Below are 9,946 nucleotides of genomic sequence, written 5' to 3'. Positions count from 1 at the left end.
CAGATAGGTAATTCATTTACTTAAGCTGAACTCATTCAAGGATAATTTTTATGCTTTGTTAGGGACACTTCAGAGTAGTTTTTACTGTGGAACTAGATTAGCATGACCTTCCCTGCATCTCCATTGAATGTCAGGGATATTTAATGAGTTGTCTCCACTCTGGTCAGTACTCAAGTGTCTTCCAGACTAGGTGAGTTCTAATAGTTTTCCAACTCAAATTTCCCCAGTAATTTTTCTTTATTTGATAGCTGTTTTTGCCCTGCCTTATGGGTTCTGCCCTATGCATACACACTTTTGTATTGCACCAAAGAGTAAGGGGAACCACGTGCAGAATTCTGGAGCTTCATTTCTGTATGACTCCCTTCTCTTCATTCCTGCCCCACAATTTCCAGCCACCCTCATAGCCCAGAGCTATGACATCTGCCTTCTCTGCCCAGTGAGACACCTGCACCCTGCTGGGGCTCCCCGCCCTTCCCCCGCCCTACCATTTGCCTCCAGGTAGAAGCTTGTATAACTGTGATGCTTATCTTAAGCCTCCCCTGTTCCCCTTGGGGATCACAGATCTGTGTTGCCTATTGTCTAACATCTAAAAATAATCATTTCCTATATTTTGTTCAGTTTTATAGTTGTCTCTGGTGAGAGGATTAGTCTGGTAAAGTTACTCTGTTATGGCCACAAGCAGAAGACCTCTAACATGTTTTGAAATATCACTTGTGAGGTTATAGCTCAGCCAGCTTTGCAAGTTTTAAAAATACATTTGTCTTATGAATATTCCATGAAGAACAGTTTTTTTTTCTATTTCAGCAATATTGACTAGACTTTCCCAAGTCCTGAGAAGTAAAGTTTTCACTGTATAAACCTGAGATACCTTCCCAAGGTTTGCCATTTCAAAACTGAAATGGCAAGAAGAAAGAAAAGATCAAAAGTATACCAGCAATTTTATACTCTGTGCATCTCAGTGCGATCTTAATGCTGTTTTATAAAAGGCAGAGGGAGATATATTTTTTGAGTTTGGAATGGTTGCCAAGTTGCAAAGAGCAGTAGACTCAATATCAAACGATATTGAGTCTTCTCTTGGTTTTATCACTTTCTAATCATGTGATCTTGGGTAAAGGTGACAGATTTCTCATCCGTGAAATTATATCTGGTTTGTCTGCTTCATGAGATTAACATGTGGTTTAGATGTGGTTAAATAGATCAAAAAGGACATTGCAGATGGTAAAACACTGTATAAATAAAGTGTATTGCTCCTCATACTTTCAGAAAGATGAGATAAATTTATGAGTAAAGAGGGTAATTTCAAGTGCAAAACTTTCTTTTTTAAAAAAATTTATTTATTTAATTTATTTATTTTTGGCTGCGTTGGGTCTTCGTTGCTGCATGCGGGCTTTCTCTAGTTGCGGCAAGCGGCGGCTACTCTTTGTTGTGGTGCGCAGACTTCTCATCGCGGTGGCTTCTCTTGTTGCAGAGCACAGACTCTAGGTGCGTGGGCTTCAGCAATTGTGGCATGCCGGCTCAGTAATTGCGGCTCGCGGGCTCTAGAGCGCAGGCTCAGTAGTTGCAGTGCACAGGCTTAGTTGCTCTGAGGCATGTGGGATCTTCCCGGACCAGGGCTCGAACCCGTGTCCTCTGCGTCGGCAGGTGGATTCTTAACCACTGCACCACCAGGGAAGCCCTCAAGTGCAAAACTTTCAAAGCAAGGAGGAGGTCAATAATGGAATGAAAATAAGAACTTAGAGAGGATAACTAATTTATTTTTTATTTCTAGTAATTTAATTGAAAATCACGTGTTCTTAGAAGGAAAGCAAATTTCACTCAACTTAGTCAAAATAAGTTTAAATGTGATATTGTAACCTAAAGTGGGGTCCGGCTGCTTGCCGCTCAAAAGCCAAAGAGGCCGGGTTGGTGGAAAGGAAAGTTTGCTTTATTTCAGATGCCAGCAATGGGAGGAGGGGGATGAGGAGGGCAGATGCCTGTCCAAAGGCCGACTCCGCCCCACACTGACAATCATGGGGCAAGAGCTTTTATGGATAGAGGAAGGGGGCTACATGCAGAAACAGCAGTCAGCTCTGACCGTCATCTTGAGATTGGTCATTGGTGGTCTGATCAGCAACATCTTGATTGTTTTAAGTACAGTTAGTCTTTAGTTCCAGGGTCAGTTTGTCCCCATTTCTTTGAGGCCAGTTCTCGGAACTGTGGCAGCTTATGTCATGGCTACAGCCTGGTTGTCCTGTAGTTAACTTCTTCCACCTGGTGGGGGTCTCAGCATCTATAAGACAGCTCACAGGATAGGGCTCAGAATATTATCTATAGCCCTTGAGGAGGAACTAAAGGTCCTTGACTCTGCTTAATGACTAAACTATTATTATTTAGTCTTCTTGTTTTCCTTTGTTTCTGCATTTTCTCATTTAATCGTTTTCTGATTAAACTTGTTCTTTGGCTAAACTTTTTCACAGACAAAAGGCAGGCTGAGGACATGGGGGGCAAGGACCATAGGGTCCTGCTCCGTTTCAATATGATCAATTGTTTTTGGTATTTTAATCCCATATCCTATCTTAGTTTTAATTATGGGGGTGTATTCTGGAAATAGCTTTTACACTGATAAAATTTCATTGAAGAAAGACTATCTCAATACCTATGATTTGTTCCAGTAGTTCTGACATAATCATTAATGCTATGTCATCAAATTTCGACCCAAATTCAAAGGGGTATATTGACGTTCTTAAATAGTGTTTTGCAAAAAGAAAATCATACCTTTGAGAACTTCGAAGATTAAGATTTATCCCATAGTGTTAAAAATAAACTATTTTCTTTTTTTTTTTTTGAGCCAAACGGTTACTGCAGAACATCATCAGGGACAACACTCTTCCTTCCCCAGTTCATGGGCTTATTTACGTCAAAATGAACTTGCTTTTCTCAGTAATCTTATAATCATGGAATCACAAGACATGAGATCGAGAAGACACTACAGACCTGATCTGAGCCAAGATTCCATTTTACGGAATTACACACTCTGATGGTGACCAACTCCAGGGAGTCCAAGTGTAATGCAGACAGGAAAGCACTACATACAACATGGAAAAATATATCAATGCCATGTCCATCCACAACTATAGAGCATATTGCTTTGTTTTTTGGAGTTAATCTATTGATATTTTTGAATGTGTTTGTCATCAGTAGTAAAAAAGCACTGCACTCAGTATTTTGGAAAGTTACAAAGGAAGGGAACAACAAAGATTCTTCCCTCAAGTATCTTATGCTGAGAAGACCAAGAAAGCCCTGTGCAAGGACATTACATTGTCATTTCTATATATATGAGTTTTGGTGGTTGACTTGAACTTTTAGTTTCATGACGGCTTACCATGTACCAGGTTGCAATGGGTACAAGAATGTAAAAGAGGCAAGAGGGAAGAGATATGGGGATATATGTATATGTATAGCTGATTCACTTTGTTATAAAGCAGAAACTAACATACCATTGTAAAGCAATTATATGCCAATAAAGATGTTAAGAAAAAAAAAGAATGTAAAAGAGAAGGTCTCTGCTCTCTTGTACCTTAAAGTTTGGCAGTCATGAAAGGTATGCAAACAAAGGTGCACATTATTAGAAGCAGGTCCTAGATTGATAAATACTGTAATATGACAGAAAGGAAATAGTAGGAAATGAAGCTGAAGGAGGAAGGCGTGGTAGTAGGGATGAAAAAAAGTGTAGAAATTTGTGAGATATTGGTAACTAAATGGATGTGGCAGGTAAGGGAGTGGAAGGCACCTACGATAATAGTGGTTTGTTTGCTTGGGTAAATCGTTATGAGAAGTTTCCACCGAACAACAGAGAGAGTACTAAAGAGATGGAGAATGTGTGGCATTGGAAATGGAAACGAGTTTCATTTTTCAACATGTTGACTTCGAGATGTCTGCGAAAAATCCTGGTAGAAATGCCAGGAAGACCTTTAGATATATATATAAGCTTAGCCAATAGAAGATATCTAGACTAGAGAAAGTGATTTGGGGGTTTATAATGTTTAAGGCATAATGCAAACAGTGGGCATAAATGAGGTTACCTGGGAAAAGAGTATCGAGAGAATATTAGTCCAAGTAAAGAATCCTGGAGACTAAAATTTAATGGGCCAGTTGAAGTAAGAGGCCTTTATGAAGAAGACTGAGAGAGGGCAGTCAGAAAGATAGACGTCAGCCATGTCCACGTCCTCCTGCCTGCATGACTGACAGAACCCTGTGTGCTGGAGAATCACCCCTCCATTATCCCAGGGAAAGTGGATGTTGATTAGACTAAATCAATTGTGGAAATCCCCCTTGCCATTGATATGACAATCCATGAGCATGTGAGGCAGTTCTGGTTAGGAAGAAATAAAGGGAGTCTGAGGGCCGCTATTATTTTTCTTGCTCCTAAAAAAAGGAACTTGGCTCATAGGTTTGCCTGGTTTCAGCCTCTCAAGGAAAACCTCTGAGGATGTAGCAACCATCTTGGGATTCTGAAGTAACAGGTGTGAAAGTAAATGCCAACAACTCACTAAGGGCATCGGAGGGGAAAGAGAGAGGTGCCCAACCTGCAAGCAAACGTGGAACTGTGTGCCTCTGCCTACTTTTTATGTGACAAACTATACCTGCTATGGGCTAAAGTATGTCCCCTCTCCAAATTCATTTGTTGAAGCTCTAACTTTCAACATGACGGTATTTGGAGATAAGATCTTTAGGAGGAAATTAAGGTTAAAAGAGTTAAGGGTGGGGCCCGAATTCCATAGACTGTTGGTCTTATAAGAGGAGGAGAGAGAGATCTCTTGTTTACTCTCTGTGCATGCACAGAGGAAACTCCATGTGAGAATATAGCGAGAAGGTGACCATATGCAAGATAGGAAAAGAAACTTCACCAGGAACTGAATTGGCTGGCACCCTGATCTGGGACTGCTAGTCTCCAGAACTTTGAGAAAATAAATTTCTGTTATAAGTGACCCAATCTATAATATTTTGCTATGGCAGCCTGAGCTGACTAATACAAGACCCTATATATTGTTGAGAGAGAGAGAGAGAGAAAAGAAAAAATAAGGAAGGAAGGAGGGAGGGAAGGAAGAGGGAAGTCAAGTCAAATTAGGAGATAGTGATGTGGAAAACAGGGAAGATAGGTTATTTCCAAAGGATGAAATGGTTGAGAATCTCTAAAGATTTACAAAGAGCAAGTCAATGAGTCTTGGAATAATTTCCGAAGATCATTGGTGACCCCAACCATTCAAATGATGTAGGCAATATTGAGATGATGCTAGAACAAAGAATGAATAGGAATTGAGCAAGGGAAATCAAATATTGACAACATTTTCAAAAAGTTTGGTTGAAAAGGAAGATAGGGAGGTATCTAAAGAGATACAAGGACAAGGAAGAGTTAATCTTTAGAATGGGAAAATTTAAAAAAAATTATAGGCAGAGGGTCAAGTGTCAGGAAAGAGGAAGAGGTTGAAGATACAGAAAAGAGAGAATTATTTATGGAGAAAGTCTCTGAGAGGATGGGAAGTGGTAGGCTTCAGAAAAAAGATGAAGATTTTGACTTGAAGTAGAAAAGACACATTATCTCAGGTCATGGAGAGAAGAAGTGAGGAATGTGGTTAGACAAATTAGAGGAAGGAATGGGCAACAGAAGCCAGGGAGGTGATATTATCCTTTGCCCTTAAGTGGGAGAGAATTTTGTTTGTAGAGAATGAAGGGGGCGGGTGTTGGCATGGAAGCAGGAGTGGCCACATTCTACATCCTTGGACATGCTCAAGCAGCTGCCTCTTGGCTGACTGAAGAGTGGAATTAGCCCAAGAATGTGACCCTGTTAAGTCATGCATCTCTTCACATCCAAGTGAATGAGAGGCCATTGGAGTTGCTGATATAATTAGGTTAAAGTACATGCCACAGGGCCTTATCAAGATTTGTAGTGATCCCAGGAGATATGTGACTGCATCAGCAAAACAAAACAAAAAAAGTAAAAGATGAATTAATGCGTTAAGGATAAAAAGGCAATTTTTGCAAAATTAAAAAATGCACTGTATCTCTAGGGTTTGATATCTTGTGACTTGAGTGTATCAGCCTAGTACCTATTGAGTGATGAGCAATGTTTTTTTATTTTTAAATTAAATACATGGTTAGTCGTTTAAGCATGATGTGTATGTTCCCAGGCTTCTGGCTCCTGCAGACCATTTGCATTGGAGAAGCCAGATCTTGTCAATCCTGTTAGCACTCTTAGGAAAGATGGGGAATATAGTGGTCCTTAAAAGGAATCTTGGGCCACTTTATCAGAATATTAAAAAATGAACATAAGAACTAGACATGATATTATTAACTATTATTTTCTACTGATTTATTAAACAGCAGCTACTACCCAGCTGGGCCTCTCTTTTTGTACCCCTTGTACTTATTTGATTATCTATTGCTGTGTAAAGAATCACATCAAAGCGACAAAAATCGCTTTATTATTTTCTCTCATTGTTCTGGGTGTTGACTAGGTTCAGTTAGGCAGTGTTTGCTTGCGGGTGGGGTCTCTCATGCTATTGCAGCAGATGGTGTTTGGGGCTAGAGTCACCTTGTGACTCACCTACTCACATGTCAGGAGGTTGATGCTGGCTACTGGCTAGGACCTCAAAAGGAGCTTTAGCCAGAAAGTTAGACCTGACCTCTGTGTGGTCTTGCCACTTCCTCATAGCATGGTGGCTAAGTTCCAGAACAGTGTCCCAGGAGCTCCAGGTGAAATCCATATAGACTTTCATGTCCTAACCTTGGCAGTTCCATAGCATCAGTTCTACTCTCGTCAGATTCAAGGGGAGAAACAAAGCCCCTACACGTCTATGGGAGGAGCTACAGCATCACATAGGAAGAAGAAATGTGGGATGGGAGCTTTTGTTGCAGTCATTTTGGAAAGTACAACCTGCATACTGCTTGACTGACAGAGCAGCACTCTGTCTAGACTACAGTCTTAAGGCAAACGCCTTGCATCTCTTCCAACCCTACTCTGCCCTTTGGAAATTTTGTCTTTGTGCGCTTACTAAGGGTGTCTTCGAGGGCCATAAATGGCACCTATGTATGCCATCTCACAAGTGAAATCTGGGATTATTCCTTGTCGGAGACTTCTTTTAAGTAGAATTTAATTTTTAGAGCAGTTTCAGGTTCACTGCAAAATTGAGTGGTGGTACAGAGATTTCTCATATACCCTCTGCTCTCACACAAGTATAGTCTCCCCTCTTTATCAAATTCTGCATCAGAGTGGTACTTTTGTTACAATTGATGAACATACATTGATACACCATAATCACCCAAAATTCATAGTTTACATTAGGGTTCACTCTTGGTATTGCACATTCTATGGGTTTGAACTAATGTATCAAATGTATCCACCATTATAATACCATACAGAACAGTTTCACTGCCTTAAAAATCCTAGTTTTGCCTATTCATCCCTCACTCCCTCCAACCCTTGACAACCACTGAGACTTTTTAACTAAAGCCCACTGGTTCTTCTATACTGTACACTGTTATCAGAATTATATTTTCTATAAAAAATTCTGAACACTTATTCTCCTGATCAACAATCTCCAATGGATTTTTCCACTGTGTATAGATTAAGTTGAAATGCTTCATTTTTTTGGATCCCATGTTACAATAGTTAAATTAAAGGAAAATTAGTGGATTGACAAATAGTGGGCACTCAAAAACTAGGTTTGGGTATTACAAATATAGCAAAATGGTATTTTTCTTCATCTCCCATCTTTCCACTTCTGGCTGACCTCTTTCTTGGAATATATTACACACCTAGTTCCATTCTCAAGCCCTGGCCCAAATGAGCTAAATTAGCAGAAAGATGTCTTTGGCAAAACTAGAAAAAAGAGAGACACTTCAAGCACAGTAACACTCTAGAGTTGTGCTAAAAGTTTTGTCTTCTAGATCCTTCATCTCGAAGTTCAGACAAGAAAAGACCATCCTTTTTATCCTTGCCTCCAAAATCAGGTCCTACCCCAGATTCACCAAGACTGGAAATCTGATGATGTCAAATAACTAGCAGTCTTGACTGAAGGCAGAGAGTAGGAACAACTAAGATCCTTTGGAGAAGACAAAGGAGTTGATAGTCCTAGAACAGGGGTCCATAAACTATAACCAGTGGTCCAAATCTGGTCTGCCATTTGCTTTTTAAATAAAGTTTTATCAGAACACAGCCACACCATTCATTTACCTATTGTCTATGGGTGCTTTCATTCTTTAACAGCAGCGTTGAGTAGCTGTAAAAAAGAATGTTTGACCTGTGAAACTTAAAATATTTACCCTCTGGCCTTTTTCAGAAAATGTTTGCTGGCCTCTGATCTAGAAAGCCATGATGAAGAGGTGAAGAGAAAAGGTACCAGAAGCTAAAGAGGGGAGACTGACTTGGGACCCCCTGAGATGGACTCATCACAGGATGAAGTGTTGTCAAAGGGAAACGCATGAACTGTTTGGCATCATTTTCTGGATTCTGGATAGTGTTATGGTAGTACGACACATTCTGGAAAGGGAATATATGTTTATGTACTTCCAATAATGACAAAAAAAATTACAAAAGGATAAGTAAGGCATTCCATCTTTTTACAGTTTTATCTCCCACTTCATCCCATCACATCCTCTATACATCCCTCATTGTAGCCTTTTTCCTAGAATGGAATCTGAGCCCTCAAGCTGCTGGGACTTGGTGCAAGTTCCTTCTTGGGTCTGTAACACTCTTCCACTTTGCTGAAGACCTCGGAGCTTCAACTCAATGGTCAACACTCAAAAGGCTTTCCCCAATAATCACATCCCAACCACCCCCAATGAGTCTGAGCTTCCTTTGCATCACTTGGTACAACTCAGTTTGTACCAGATTATTAGGACATGTCCTCGTCTCTTCAACAAGATATCAGCAACTGGAAGGCAGAAATATGGCGTTTTGTTTGTCTTCATTTTTCAGTTCGATCTTACCAACTCTTCTAATCCCTGTCTTCTCATTAGTACAGTGCTTTATAGACTTTAAATATTTATTGACTTGAACATGAGAGTTTTGAAAATAAAACTTTGTAGTTCTATTCCCCTTCTGGTAGAAATCTAAAGAAAGAATACTTTGGCTCAAGATTATTTTGTGTAGCTGTTCTTGAAAAGCAAACATTCTTCTCTGAAAAATACTCCAGAGACCTAAAGTCTGTCATCTAATAAAGACATGGACCTCTTTTACCAAGGACCGCCAACACGGGCCACGTCCGCACCAAAACCGTGAAGAAGGCGGCCCGGGTCATCATTGAGAAGTACTACAAGCACCCGGGCAACGACTTCCACACCAACAAGCGCATGTGCGAGGAGATCGCCATCATTCCCAGCAAAAAGCTCCACAGCAAGATCGCAGGCTATGTCACACATCTGATGAAGCGGACTCAGAGTGGTCCAGTGAGACGTATCTCCATCAAGCTGCAGGAGGAGGCGAGGGAGACGAGAGATAATTACGAGCCTGAGGTCTCAGCCCGGGATCAGGAAATCACTGAAGTAGATCCTGACACTAAGGAAATCCTGAAGCTCTTGGACTTTGGCAGTCTGTCCAAACTGCAGGTCACTCAGCCTACAGGAGGGATGAATTTCAAAACACCACGTGGAGCCGTTTGAATCTTTCTGCTGTGCTGTAATATTTTCAGTAAACCTCGGACAACGACAAAAGAAATGGAACCCATGTTCTTAAAGCAACGGGCTAAATGGAGATTATGTCTGGAGGAAGAAGCCGGTGGAGAAGTAGAAGCTACTGCCCACCCCGCCTTCTAAACCAAGAGGTCAGACCATCCTCCTTGACTTGACATCTGCTTTGTGATTCTCCCCTTCAGCCGAGATTAAGCCAGATGGAAGGCTGAGTAAAGGAAGCTTGAATCTATCCTAGCAAGTACATTTTGTGCTAAGGGGAGAGAGTACTAATTTTGTA

At 40.7% G+C, this 9,946-nt stretch overlaps 1 pseudogene across 1 annotated transcript; it reads left to right on the top strand.

The window, feature by feature from the left end:
- Positions 1-8,353: 8,353 nt before the first annotated feature.
- Positions 8,354-9,694, top strand: LOC309623104 (small ribosomal subunit protein eS17 pseudogene; annotated as a pseudogene). Its single transcript has 2 exons — positions 8,354-8,361; positions 9,222-9,694. The product of its transcript is annotated as a small ribosomal subunit protein eS17 pseudogene (transcript).
- The last annotated feature ends 252 nt before the right edge of the window (positions 9,695-9,946 follow it).

The sequence above is a fragment of the Balaenoptera borealis genome (assembly GCF_965194805.1).
Source record: "Balaenoptera borealis genome assembly, chromosome: 2".
Classification (NCBI taxonomy): Eukaryota; Metazoa; Chordata; class Mammalia; order Artiodactyla; family Balaenopteridae; genus Balaenoptera; species Balaenoptera borealis.
The sequence above is the reverse complement of the archived record's forward strand: the minus strand, read 5'-3'. Positions and strand labels throughout refer to the sequence as shown.